Source organism: Balaenoptera acutorostrata, chromosome X (assembly GCF_949987535.1).
Source record: "Balaenoptera acutorostrata chromosome X, mBalAcu1.1, whole genome shotgun sequence".
In the NCBI taxonomy this organism is placed as follows: Eukaryota; Metazoa; Chordata; class Mammalia; order Artiodactyla; family Balaenopteridae; genus Balaenoptera; species Balaenoptera acutorostrata.
In genome coordinates this window covers 89,212,954-89,227,978 of record NC_080085.1, presented here as the reverse complement: position 1 = coordinate 89,227,978, position 15,025 = coordinate 89,212,954, and positions in this window count along the sequence as shown.

The window sequence follows — 15,025 nt, the reverse complement described above, 5'->3', positions numbered from 1 at the left end:
CAAGCCATTTTCGTTTGACATTTACAAATTAGGTTGTAAAAATAACAAAAGCCTCATCCATTTGTTGACGTTATTTTGTGCCACATTAAGAATGTTTTCGAATTGCTATAAATTATTTCACAGCTTTCAAAACAGACTGGTAATTATTAACATTTTAAATATAAAATTTTCCTGAACAAAACCAATAGGTTTTCAATGTGACCTATAAATTCATCTTTGGAAAGACCAATCTTGGCAGTTTTACACAAGCGATTTACAACCTTTCGAAGTTCTGGCTGAATTTATTGATGATCTTGTGTCAGGTGTCTGAGAACTTCTTCATAGATGACTCCTGGGTGATGGAATGGAGACCCCACTCCTGATGAACCCAGCGCCTGAAAACTAGTGACTTCCCAGATTAACCTGTTTTCCACTCAAGGAGTTTTATTGGGATTTTACATAAGCGTGCGATCAAATCAGTCTCATCACACCCAGGAAAGGACCAACTGTGCTATCCCACTAATGGAAATGAAGCTTAACAGGTGGATTTTCATTAGATCATGACACTGGTGAGATATCTCCACTATCTGCCATTCATGCACTGTGTGTCCCCATAGCAGCTGGGACCCAACCCTAACCCTAGCAGCGGGGGCATACAGTGTTCAGCATCTTTCAGTAGAGATAGGGGGTAAGGTCTGTGGCTGACTATGGGTCTGTGGGCAATACTCCTGAAATCCATGTCATCTTTCTCTCACAAAAAGCAGTTTACAGGATCCCAAGCAGTCGCCAGGGGGAAGTCCCTGCCTTCTGTTACGGTTTCACTGCACCACCCATACAAGCCCCTCAGAATAATCCCAGAACTCAGGGACAAAGTATGCAGAACTTAGTCCCCAGACATCCAGCTGCCCCTGCTGGGGAGTCATACTCTAAATATAGACCCTTCAGGCAGCCTCTTTCTTAGGTTGAAATCTGACACCACAGCAGGAAGCTCCCTGCCTGAGGGGCCCCTGTGTGTGGGAGGCCCCTCTAGGAGGTGAAACAGGAAGCCCAGAGTGCCTTAGACCCTTACTAATGGCTTTTCAGAACTCAATCGACTGTGACCAATTTATGTTCCCCATCAGAGGGAAGCATTTAGAAATTGATTATGAAGACATTTAAAATTTTAGTAAACTTAAAAAAAAAATAAAAAACTCATGAGCATAGGATGTCAAACAGCTTATCTGTAATAATCTAAAAACTCTTACAAATCATTAATAAAATGGTAAGCCAATAGAAAGCATGCCAAAGATGCAAATGGATTTGTTTGCAGAAAAGAAATACCAATGACGGATAAACATATGTAGAAAAGCTCAACTTCAAAGAAATGCAAATCGAAACAACTATGTGTTGCCATGTTTCATCTAGGAGTGCCAAAATTTAGAAATTTGATAATGTTGTTGACTGGTTTATGGGGAAATGGGCACTCCCACACTCTGTTGGAGGCAGATACTGTGATGCAACAGTTTTACAGAGAGCTATTTGGCAAAATCTATTATATGATAAATATAATATCCCACAAATTCTTTGACTGAGCAATTCTATTCCTAGGAGTTTAGCCAGCCTGATACCTACACAGTTTCACAAAGATTCATATACTAGGATATCTATTGCAGTGCTTGCAAAGCTTAAAACAACAGAAGCAACATAAAAAGTCCATCAATAGGGAAAACATTAAATAAATTAGGTTAAATTTATGCAATATGGCTGATAAAAATATTTAGATCTACGTATCCTGATGGAAAGATACTTAAGGTATTTTACTGTTTGCTTATTTTCTATTAAACTCTTTGTTTATTTGTAATTGCATGCAAATTCCGCAAGAATACATTCTAGTATAAGATTCAAACCCAGAAAAAGCACTAGTACAGCTTTAACACCACTGTCCTTATCAAAGCACATTTACCTCCCCTTTTTATAAATTTTCTGTGTTAAATGCTTTTCTATACATTACACATACATGTCTTATTAAAATATATAAATGGGTCTCTTCAATAAGTGGTGCTGGAGCTTGCCTGGTGGTGCAGTGGTTAAGAACCCGCCTGCCAATGCAGGGGACACGGGTTCGAGCCCTGGTCCGGGAAGATCCCACATGCTGCGGAGCAACTAAGCCCGTGTGCCACAACTACGCGGAGCAACTAAGCCTGTGTGCCACAACTACTGAGCCTGCGCTCTAGAGCTCTCGAGCCACAACTACTGAAGCCTGTGCACATAGAGCCTGTGCTCCTCAACAAGAGAAGCCACTGCAATGAGAAGCCCACACACCGCAAGGAAGAGTAGCCCCCGCTCACCACAATTAGAGAAAGCCCACGTGCAGCAACGAAGACCCAACACAGCCAAAAATAAATTAATTAACTAATTAATTTTTTTTAAGTGGTGCTGGAAAAACTGGACAGCTACATGTAAAAGAATGAAATTAGAACATTCTCTAACACCATATACAAAAATAAACTCAAAATGGATTAAAGACCTAAATGTAAGACTGGATACTATAAAACTCCTAGAGGAAAACATAAGCAGAACACTCTTTGACATAAATCACAGCAATATTTTTTTTGGATCCGTCTCCTAAAGTAAGTCTTGATTTCCACTATTCATCCCCTCTAAAATGCAAGTCATAATTTTTTACCACTAAATTTGAATTTCAGACAAAATGGATCATATAAGTTATCAAAACTAGCTCAAGAAGAAGTAGAAAACCTGAATAGACCAATAACCAATGAAGGTGATAGCCTGTTCCACATCGCCTCCTTCAGAGGGACCACTGCCTCTTTCCACGTTCCTAGCTAAAAGTAAAAGCTTTACTTTTTAAACTTTTCCACTAAAAATAAAAGCCAAAGTTGTAAGATTTCTAGCAGAAAACATAGAGGAACATATTCATTACCTTGGAGTAGGCAAAGATGTCTTGGACAGGATACAAGAAGCATTAATAATAAAAGAGAAAGGTAGACTATCAAAATATAAATTTTCTGTTCATCTGTACACATTATTAACAAAATGAATAGGCAAGCCACAGACTTGGAAAAAATTATATATGCAGTTCATGTATCTGACAAAGGACTTTTATGCAGCATATGTAAAGACATACAAATGAACAATCAAAAGAAGAACCCAATGTAAAATTGGGCACAAACTTAAATGGACACTTCACAAAAGAAGATACCCAATCCTCAACATCTTTAGTAATCAGGGAAGTGCAAATTGAAACCACAATGAGATATCACCACACACCCACTAGAACAGCTAAAGCCAAAGACTAACAACACCAAATGTTGGTGAGAATGGAGAAACCAGAACTCTAATATATTGCCATTAGGGGTGTAAAATGGTACAAGCACTTTGGAGAACTTTTCTGCAGTTTCTTACAAAGTTTAATGTTCACTTACCCTATGAACCAGCAGTTTCACTTCTGAGTATTTAGTCAAGAAAAATGAAAACATATGTCCACGCAAAGACTTGCACATGAATGTTTAGATCAGCTTAATTCATAATAGGCTAAAACAGAAAACAACAGGAGAAAGGATAAACAAACTGTTGTATGTATATACAATATAATACCACTCAGTAATAAAAAGTAATGAAATACCGATACATGCAACAACATGGATAAATCTGAAAAGCAGTATGCTGAATGAAAGGAGCCAAACACAAAGGAGTACTGTAGGATTCCATTTATATGAAACAGAGAACAAATAAAACTGATCTGTGATGATAAAAATGAGAAAGTGGTTGTCTGGGAGATAGAGGGGAATTAACTGGAAAGAAGTACAAGGGATCTTTCTGGCGTGATGGAAATATTCTGTATCTTGGTTTGTGTGGTAGTTACATGGTTATACACAATTGTTAAAACTCTAAAAACTGAACATTTAAGATACGTGTGATATATTGCATATAAATTATACCTCAGTACACACCAATTTCTTCCCCAGAGAGAGTTGCCTTATTAGTTTGGGTATAGCACAACAGACCTTTTTCTTTGAATTAAGTACACATATGTGTACCTACAGAAATACTGTTGGGGGGCATCATATTGTACATATGTTTCACAACTTGATGGTTTTTACTCATCAACATATCTTGGAGCTCTTTTCATGCCAGTAAATGTGGATCTTTTTAACTGTTGTATTGTATTCCATAGTGTGGCTATAGCATGGTTTATTTACCTATTCCTCTACTGATGGACATTTATGTTTTCTTTAATTTTGAATAATATCAAACAATACTACAAAAATTATCTTTGAAAATTTTGCCAATTGGAAAACTGAGAAGTGGTATAGCAATGTTGTAGATTACATTTTGCTTTTAAGTAGTGAGGTTGTGCATTTGTTCACATGTGTGTTGGACATATGTAGCTCTATGAATTGCCTGCTCACATCCTTTTTCTATTTTTCTGTTGTATTATCTTTATCTTATTGTCTTTGCAGAAGAGCTGTATTTAGTGTGGATAGAACTTGTTTCTCTGTTTATTATGTTACAAATATTTTCTCCCACTTTGTAGCTTGTTTTGATATTGTTTATGTTGTCTTTCCACGTACTGAAGTTTTTCAATTTTGATGTGATCAAATGAATTGTTTTTTTCATTTATGGAATTTTTAATTTTAAAAATGAAAAATTACATAGTTATTGACTATATTCCCCACACTGTACATTTCATAACTGTGACTCATTTATTTTGCAACTGGAAGTTTTTACCTCTTAATCTCCCTGACCTACTTTCCTCCACCCACCCTCCTTTCTTCTGGTAACAACCTCTGTATCTATAACTCTGTTTCTGTTTTGTTATGTTTGTTCATTTGTTTTGTTTTTCAGATTCTACATGTAAATGAAATCATACAGTACTTGTTTTTCTCTGACTTATTTCACTTAGCATAATACCCTCTAAGTCCATCCATGTTGTCACAAATGGCAAGATTTCATTCTTTTTAATGACTGAGTAATATTCCATCATATATATATATATATATATATATATATATATATATATATATGCCACATCTTTTTTCCATTCATCTATTGATGGGCACTTAGGTTGCTTCCATATCTTGGCTACTGTAAATAATGCTGCAATGAACATAGGGGTGCATATATCTTTTTGGAATTACTGTTTTTGTTTTCTTTGGATAAATACCCAGGAATGGAATTGCTGGATCATATGATAGTTCTACTTTTAATTTTTTGAGGAACCTCCATAGTATTTTCCATAGTGGCTGCACCAATTTACAATCCCACCAACAGTGCATGAGGGTTACCTTTTCTCCACATCCTCATCAACACTTGTTATTTCCTGTCTTTTTGATAATAACCATCCTAATGGGTGTAAGGTGATATCTCATTGTGGTTTTGATTGCATTTCCCTGATGATTAGTGATGGTGAGCGTAATTTAATGTGCCCGTTGGTCATCTGTATGTCTTCTTTGGGAAAAAAATGCATATTCAGATCCTCTGCCCATTTTTTAATCGGGTTGTATGTTTGATGTTGAGTTGTAGGAGTTCTTTGTATATTTAGATATGAACACCTTATCATACATACCATTTGCAAATATCTTCTCCCATTCAGTAGGGGGCCTTTTCGTATTGTTGATTGTTTCCTTTGCTCTGCCAAAGCTTTTTCATTTGATTTGGTCCCATTTGTTTATTTTTGCTTTTGTTTCCCTTGCCTGAGGAGACATATCCATAAAAATATTACTAATATGGATGTCAAAGAGCTTACTGCCTATGTTTTCTTCTAGAAGTTTTATGGTTTCAGATCTTATATTTAAGTCTTTTAATCCATTTTGAATTTATTTTTGTGTGTGGTGTGAGAGAGCCATTTATGGATTTTTTTCCTCCCCAACTAAAGTTTATGAAAAATAGTATAATACTATTATAAGTTTTAAAAATCCATTTGGAACTTAATAATTGGCATGAGATAATTCTCTGATATTATTTTTTTTCCAAATGGATATCCAACTTCCCAAAAGCATCTATTGAAGAATCTATCCTTCCTCCCACTGTATTGAAGTAGAACCTTCACCATATATTTAATGCCCATATGTACTTGGACCTCTAGGAGAATATATTGGTTAAATACAAGAATCTTATTGTACATACTATTCTGTACTATGTTTTTCCTCAAATTAATTTATAAATTAAGCACTATCCAGTCAAACCAGTTCTTTTTTAAGTAACACCTGAAGCAACAGTTTGAACTGAAACAGAATTTCTAAAACTGCTGGACTGAACAAAACTAAGACTGAGCAAAACCAAGGCAGAGCATTCTTGGGAGAAATCAGTTGCACTAGAGGAAGGGAATTAAGCATTTGCCTATCTTTCCAGTAAGATCTATATTTCAATTAACCAAATAGCCCTGTTAATGAAGGAAAACACTGTCTTTCAGATTAGAAGAACATTAACTAATAAGCATATAAGAATGATAGGATTCAAAAATTATCATTTTGTGATCCCCAATGAAATAATTGATTTAGGCAAGGATTATCAATACGTGCCTATATCATCAGATGCCAGTCGTAAGGGGAAAAACATAACTTTAGAAAAGAGGAATTATATCATCACCAGCTTAACCCAGTTTAATTTAATTGAGTTTTTTCCCCTAGCTACTTGAGATAGATGTTTTGATGGTTTGTTTCCAGCCTTTATTAATTTCACAGGTTTGTTTGCTCAGGTTTATCAAAGTAAAATTTACACACAGTAAAATTCAGTTTTTTTAGATGTAAAGTTTTATGAATTTTGACAAATGTATGCAGTCATGTAACTACCATCACAATCAAGATATAGAATATTTTCATCACCCTAAAAAGTTCCTTTGTGCCCTTTATAGCCAATCCTCTGTCCCCAACCTCAGCCTCTGGAAACCACTGATCTGATTTCTGTTCTTGCAGTTTTGCTTTCTTCAGAATGACATATAAATGAAATAAGCCTTTTGTGTCTGAGTTTCTAAGATAGTGCTTTTGAGCTTTATATACATTGTTACTTGTATTAATAGTTCAGTCTTTTCTATGGCTTAGCATTGCACTGTATATATGCAGCACAATCTGTTTTCCATTCACCAGTTGATGAACATTTGAGTTGCTTCCAAGTTGAGTCCATTACCAATGAAGCTGCTATAAATGTTTTCATACAAATCTTTGTTTACTCCTCCCTGGGTATATACTTAGGAGTGGGATCGCTGATTTTCTATTAAAAAACTGTTTTACCAAAGTGGCTGTGCTATTTTACATTCCCACCAGAATTATGTGACAGTTCCAGTTGCTCAAATCCTCACCTGTACTTGGTTTTGTCATTTTGTAACAGAACAAAATTTGGGTCCACTCACCTGCATGCAGTAAAGTCAATCTACTCACTCCCAATTGTGGTGAAGGGAAGTGCAGCGTTTATTGCAGGGTGCGAAGCAAGGAATCCAGGTAGCTAATGCTCAAAAGACCCGAACTCCCCGATGTATTTCAGGGAAAGATTTTTAAAGACAGGGTGAGGAAGAGGGTTGCAGGATGCATGATCAGCTCGTGGACATTCTTCTTATTGGTTGGTGGTGAGGTAATCAGGAGTCAACATCATCAGCCTTCTGGTTCCCACCAGTCTGGGGTCTACATGCTTGTGGGCAGCATGCAGTTTTCTTCCACCTGGTAGGGGTTTTGATATCTGCAAAACAGCTCAAAGGATGTGGCTCAGAATATTATCTACATCCCTTGAGGAGGAACTAAAGGTCCTTGACTTTGTGTAATGGCTAAACTATTATTATTTTGTCGTGTTTGACTGTTTTACTTTGTTTCTGAATTTTCTCACTTTTCTGATTACATTTATTCTTTGGAACTTGGGGAAGGCCTAGGAGGCTAATGTTTTTCTACAGACAAGATATGGAGGTTTGGGGCCTGTCCCGGGGAGGCCCCATAGGGTCCTGCTCCATTACAATTTTTTAAAGTCATTGTAATAGGTATGGCTATTCTAATCTTTTGCCCATAATTTTAAATTGGGTTGTTTTTTTCTTATTATTGACATGTAAGAGTTCTTTATATATTCTGGATACAAGCCAGAATTATATCAGCTATGCTGACTTGCAAATATTTTATCCCAGTCTATGATTTGGCTTCTCATTTTCTTAACAGCATCTTACAAACAGCAGTAGTTTTAAATTTTGATAAATCCAATTTATTTTTTCATTATGGTTTGTACTCTTTGTGCCCTAGAGAAAATTTTTACCTGACCCAAGATTACAAAGGTTTTCTATCATGTTTTCTTCTAGACATGTTATAGTTTTAGTACTTACATTTAGGTAGATGATACATTTTGAGTTAATTTTTGTGTAAAGTGTGAGGTTTATTTTTTTTTCCATATGGGTGGCCAATTGTTCCAGCATCATTTGTTAAAAAGACTACTCTTTTTCCACTAAATTACCTTGGCACCTTTGCTAAAAATCAACTGATCACATGTGTGGGTCTGTTTCTGGACTCTTTATTCGGTTTTGTTGATCTATAAACCTATCCTTTCACCAAAACCACATTCTTTTGATGACTATACTTAAGTCTCAAAATCAGGTAGTGTGAGACCTCCAATTTTGTTCTTTTTCTAAGTTGTTTTGGTTATCCTCGGTCCTTTGTTTTTTCTGTATAAATTTTTAAATCAGCTTGTCAATTTCTAATCCAAGAAAAGGCCTCCTGAGATTTTGCACCCCACAAATTCTAATATGTCACAATTTCATTAATGCTCAGTTCAAAATACTTTCTAGTTTCCATTTTTATTTCTTCTTTGACACACACATAGGTTATTTAGAAATGTATTACTTAATTTCAAAACATGTAACAATTCCCAATTTATTTTTAATTAATTTCTAGCTTAATTTCACAATGGTCAGAGAACATACTTTGTGTTATTTCAATCTTTAGAGTTTGTCAGGACTTTTTTTATGTCCTTCACATAGTCAAATTTTGTAGATGTTCCATCTGTACCTAGAAAGAAAGTGTATTCTGCTGTTTTAGAGTATGGGGTTCTATATTTGTTGATTATGTTAAGATCATTAATTGTGCTATTCAAATATTTTGTATTCTTATTGATTTTTGTCTGATTTTATACTGAGATAGGTCTGTTCAAAATCTCCCATGACACTTCTGCCATGGAACTATACAATAATGATAATGAACAAATTGAAACTGCATGCAACCACATGGATGAATCTCACAAATATAAAGTTGAGTGAAAGAAGGCAGACACAGCATAGCATGGAGTGGATGATTCTATTTAGATAAAATTCAAAAACAGGCAAAACTAATCTATGTTTGTAGAAGTCTGAATAATGGTTACTCTTGGTAGGGAGAGAGGGCTTAGTGACTAGAGGGGGATAACATTGGGGCTTCTGGGGTGCTGGTAATGTTCTCTTTCCTGATCTGGCCACACAAATATGTTCATTTTGTGAAAATTTATCAAGGTGTACATTTATGGTTTGTGCACTTTTCTGTCTGTTATAGCTCCTAAAGCTTACTTTAAAAAAAAATAGTCAACCTCACCGGTGATCAAATTCTGCAAATTCAAACAACAGTGAAATATTATGTTTTCTCACCAGAATTATAATTCTCTGTATTTGTATAGAGGTAGACAAATGAATACTCCTTTGCATAATTGTCAGGAGTATAAACTAGTACAATTTTTTCAATGAATATGTGTATTAGAAAGTTTTTAAAATGTGTATACCTTTGAACCCAAGAATTTAACTTCTGGGAAAGCATCCCAAAGAAATGGGAAAACAAATGCACAAACATGTATTCATAAAGATGCGCATTGCAGTGTTATTTATAATTCTATAATGCTAAACAACTTGAATGTCCAGTAGGGGATAGATTAAAGAAATCATGATACTTTCATATAATAGAGTACAGTGTAGTCTTTAAAAACTATAACGGAACTAAAATTTTTCAATGGAAATATATTTATGATATACATTATTTTTAAGTAAAAATAGGTAACAAGATGATATGTATATTATGGGTTTTTTATTCAAATACGTATGTATATACACATATATACAAATATACAGGGAAAACTCTAGATAGATATATATCATATAAAATAAAATGTTAACAACCGTGAAATGTCCCTTTTTGTCTTTACTGATACTCCTTGCTTTAAAATCTACTTTATCTGATGTTGCCATGGCTACATCAGATTTCTTTTGTTAATATTTGCATGGTATATCTTTTTCCATCCTTTTACTTTCAACCTTCTGTGGCCTCGTATTGAAGATGAATCTTTTCTAAGCAGCAAATAGTTATTTTTTTAATCCAGTCTGACAAGTTTTGTCTTTTGATTGGAACGTTTAGGCTGTTTACCTGTAAATTTGTGGAATATTTGGGCTTAAATCTACCATCTTACTATTTGATTTCTACTGTATTTGTTCTGCCTGTTCTATATCGTTCTTTCTCTTTTCTCTTGCCCTTTTTTGGATTGCTTAATATTTTTAAATTCTATTTTCCCTCTCTATTACCTTGTTAATTATACATTTTTTACGATTATTGCAGTGGTCACCCTAGAGATTACGAAATGTGTCCTAGACATTATTAAGTTCTAATACAAATAATTTTACCACACTGTCTGACATAAAGTGCTCCTAAAATATTTGATCCCTTGCCTGCATTCCCCACTTCCATCTGTGATTTTGAAGCCTGTGCTTTTCTGCCTATATATCACTGCCTTGGAAACCTAATGATGTCAGTCCTACACTTCAGCCCTTTAACACAAGGTAGGGGTTTTTATCTCCCTTTCCTCATCTCATCAAAAGAAGTTGATGAACTGGCACCCATATGCATGTGTCACTTCCAAGCAGCTATAACATAGTCAGATCTTGATCCCTGGAATTCCATCATCTAAAAGGGTAAATGTGGTAAAATTGGGAAGTTGTGCATGTCAAGTCAGGGTAAGAACCCAGACTGGATTCAGGAAACCTGGAAACGTTTTTACCCCATCTTGACCTATCTTCATTTATAGGTCACTTGATATTCTTGGCTCTACCACTAGATGTCAGCAAATCCTAGACAGGGATGGGTTGTTCAGGGTGTAGGATTCGGGGTGTTTATTCCTATTCTCTTTCTGTTTTAATGTATTTTCCAAATGTTCTACAAAAAAAAAAGGTATCACTTAAATTCTAGGAAAAAATATAATTAATATTACCCATATCAGGCACTTACTAGCACCATATCCATTCCTCTTTGTTATAGAGCAAAATAATACAGTTCCTTATCACAAGCTATCAGTGGGTATCTTACTTCTGTAAATCCAGTATCTTTCCCAAAGACAAGGCTGGTTCTCACTCTCCCCAAGACTCAGTTTCCACAACTTTAAAATGAGGATAACAATTCTCCCCCAAAGTGTTGATCAAAGTATGTAATGCCACCATGTAGGTGTGAGAGCCAAGGTCTGTGCAAATCGATCCCCACCCAGTTCAAGAGATACGCAGCAAACACAGGAGTACTGTAGGGAGTAGCCCACAGTGCAGGTTGCCCAGAACACAGAGCACTTGGGAGACAAAACTGGAAACGTAGTCTGGATCCATGGGGTAGAGAATGCAAGCTGGGGAAAGGAGTTTGAAGTTCTCTTGGTAGGTAGTGGATTGCTTCTGAGAGTGTTTGTGTAATTATATCAGGGTCCACTTCAGGGAAACTACTATGGGCAGCTGTGTGTAAAGTGGCCTGGAGAGAGGCAGGTGGAAGGTTTGGGAAGCCATTACAGTGGTATGATAGTTGGGGGCTTAAACCACCTGCTTTCTCCAGGGGACCTTCTCTACAGTGTGGACAGGTCAGCAGACCTTGATGAAAACTGGGGGTGGGGGGAGGGGTGGGGCAAGAGAGAGGTTGATAGATCTATGAATAACGCATATATGAAACTAGATATCCTTTTAATCTTTTTATATAAAAAAACTCTTTCAAGCACAATTTCAAGCACATATACAATAAGTATATGTACTGCTTAACAAGCAACTTTAAAAATAACATTTTGTTTACTCTAAAAAAAAAGGCTTTTCATTAGAAAAGAGAAAAATATGAAGACAGATTCTGCCTAGTGATCAGAATCAGAGTTGCAATTCTGAAGGTCTCAGTACCAGAGGCTTTGCAAGTGGAGGAGAGAATGGAGAAGGGACTTGGCCTTGGCCTCACAGCCAGGTCTTTGCAGAATTTGCCACCCGCTGGCAGCAATCTCTCTGAATATAAGACATTCAGTGGTCTCTAAGCCCTAAAACTAGACATCAACCTCCTGCCTGAGTTGAAGAGAAAGCTGCATGCGTGAAGACGTTTGAGACATAGAAACAAACACATACACAGATACACTGTCAAATCAGTTGCTTTAACCTACTCTTTTCTCAACAAACAAGTATATTGTGAACACATTTCCGAAACATAACATATGAGTACATAATTTTTGTCAGTTGGGTCACATATTTTTGCTCTTTAGTAATTTTTATCTTAATAAATTTTCCTGAGTATAAATTTCAAACAAGACAAATATGTATATGTGTAAATTGAAATTATCCTGTAATCCCATCTGCCTGACCCTCAGCCCTTTTTTTTTAAATATTTATTTATTTATTTATTTGGCTGTGTCGGGTCTTAGTTGTGGTGGCATGTGGGATCTAGTTCCCTGACCAGAGATCGAACCCAGTCCCCCTGCATTGGGAGCGTGGATTCTTAGCCACTGGACCACCAGGGAAGTCCTGACCTTCAGTCCTTGACCCAAAGATATTCACTGAAAATAGACAGATGTCTATTCTTCAGGTGTGTTTCTCTGTATGTAATTTATTAATGTATAATTACATATAATCAGATATTTACATAAAATATACTAAAATGCACATATTCTTCAAAATTATAATCATGTTATACATATTCTTCTGCAACTTGCTTATATCACTAATATGATTTCTATTATTTGCTAATGTTTATTAGCCACAAATATTGGTCCTCTAGTGAATTTTCTGTTGACATCATTGACCTGTTGGTTAGTAAATCTGCCTAACATAGCAGAAACATAAACCCCATGGAGTTTGCAAATATTTTCTCTCTACTTTTCACATAACTTTTACTTTTTTCCTGCCATACAAAGTTTTACATTTTTCAATATTATTGACTAAAGTTATACAGTTATATATAAAATTATTCAAAATAAAGATTATTTTTAAAATAAATAGAAGTCATACCCATTAGGATGGCTATTATATTTTTTAAAGCAGAAAATAACAAGTGTTGGTGAGAATGTGGAGAAATTAGAATTTTGTGCATTGCTGGTGGGAGTGTAAAATGGTACAGCTGCTGTGACAAACAGTATGGAGGTTCCTCAAAAAATTAAAAATAGAATTACAATATGATCTAGCAATCCCACTTATAGGTATATACCCAAAAGAAGTGAAAGCAGGGATTCGAACAAATATTTGTGCACCAATATTCATAGCAGTATTATTCACACTGATAAGACTTTCTCCTTCACCAAATTTTAGTCAGGTTCCTCTGAACCTTTTTCTCAACTAGGTCTCAACCTTTGGACTCTTGTGTTCATCCTTGCATAGCCCAATTTTAACAAAAATCCTGCTAAGTCAACTTAGCAAGAATCCCCACTCTCAATATCTGATCACCATGGCCTGCCTTCAGCAAGAACCCTGGTCAGGTTGGTTTAACCAGAATCCCCCCCTCTGCTTCAATTTTCCATCCACTGACTCCCCACTCTGCTCCTGGGCTATGAACCTGTATTTGCCCATGATGTACTCAGAACTGAGCTCAGTTATAATCTGAGGTTTCTTTACTCTTATTACAATAGTTCCTGAATAAAATCTGTCCTTAATACTTTAACTACTATACAGCTCTGGTTTTCTTTAACAGCAGAAGCCAAAAGATGGAAACAACCCAAATGTCCACCAATGGATGACTACCATACAGTGGAATATCATTCAGCCTTAAAAAGAAATGAAATTCTGATACATGCCAAATGAAAGAAGACACACACATACACACCCCCCAAATACTGTATGATTCCACTTACATGAGGCACCTGGAGTAGTCAAATTCATAGAGACAGAAAGTAGAATAGTGGTTACCAGGGGCTGATGGAAACAGGAAATTAATGTTTAATGAGCATGGAACAAGATGAAAAGAGTTCTGGAGATGGACGGTGGTGATGGTTGTACAACAATTTGAATGCACTGGATACTACTGAACTGTGCACTTTAAAAAGATTATAATGGTAAATATTATGTATATTTTATAAATAAATAAATAATACAGCCCATTGTAATAGAAATTGAGCAATACCCTGGGGGGCATCAAGTGCCAGCCCCTAGAGAGATTAGAGCACTCAGAGCCCAGGCGGCTTCAGGACACAAAGGACAAAGCTTTAGAGTAATTCAAGGCTTCACTATTTATCTCTGTTAACCCAGCCCACACTCAAGTATAAGGATTACGCATGCACGTGCATGAATACTAGGAAGCGTGGCTCATTGGAGCCATCTTTTTTTCCACAATTTATATACATATTTTCCCTTTACTTCTTTTCATTCACTTGGATACTTAATCTACCCATATGTTCTAACTTAGTTATCTCAATTACAGACTTAAGGAATGGGTCTCTATCAAGAGTCACTGTCAAATCTCACTTTATTTTGAAAATGGATGACCTAAGTAAGTGGTTCTTTCTCACATTCATGGCCCTTTAATATGTCTTCTTCCTAGGTTCTGCGTGCTGGACTAGTGGATATATATTGCTTCACCACTACAGACATCATAAGCCAGAGGAGAAGAGGGTGGGGGACTGGACGAAATAGGTGAAGGGGATTAAGAGGTACAAACTTGTAGCTATAAAATAAATAAGCCACCTGGATGTAATGTACACATAGGGAATATAGTCAATAATATTGTTATAAGTTTGTATGGTGACTGATGGTAACTGGACTTATTATGGTGACCACTTCATAATGTATAAACTATTGAATCACTATGTTGTACACCTGAAACTAATATAACATTATATGTTAATTATAACTCAATTA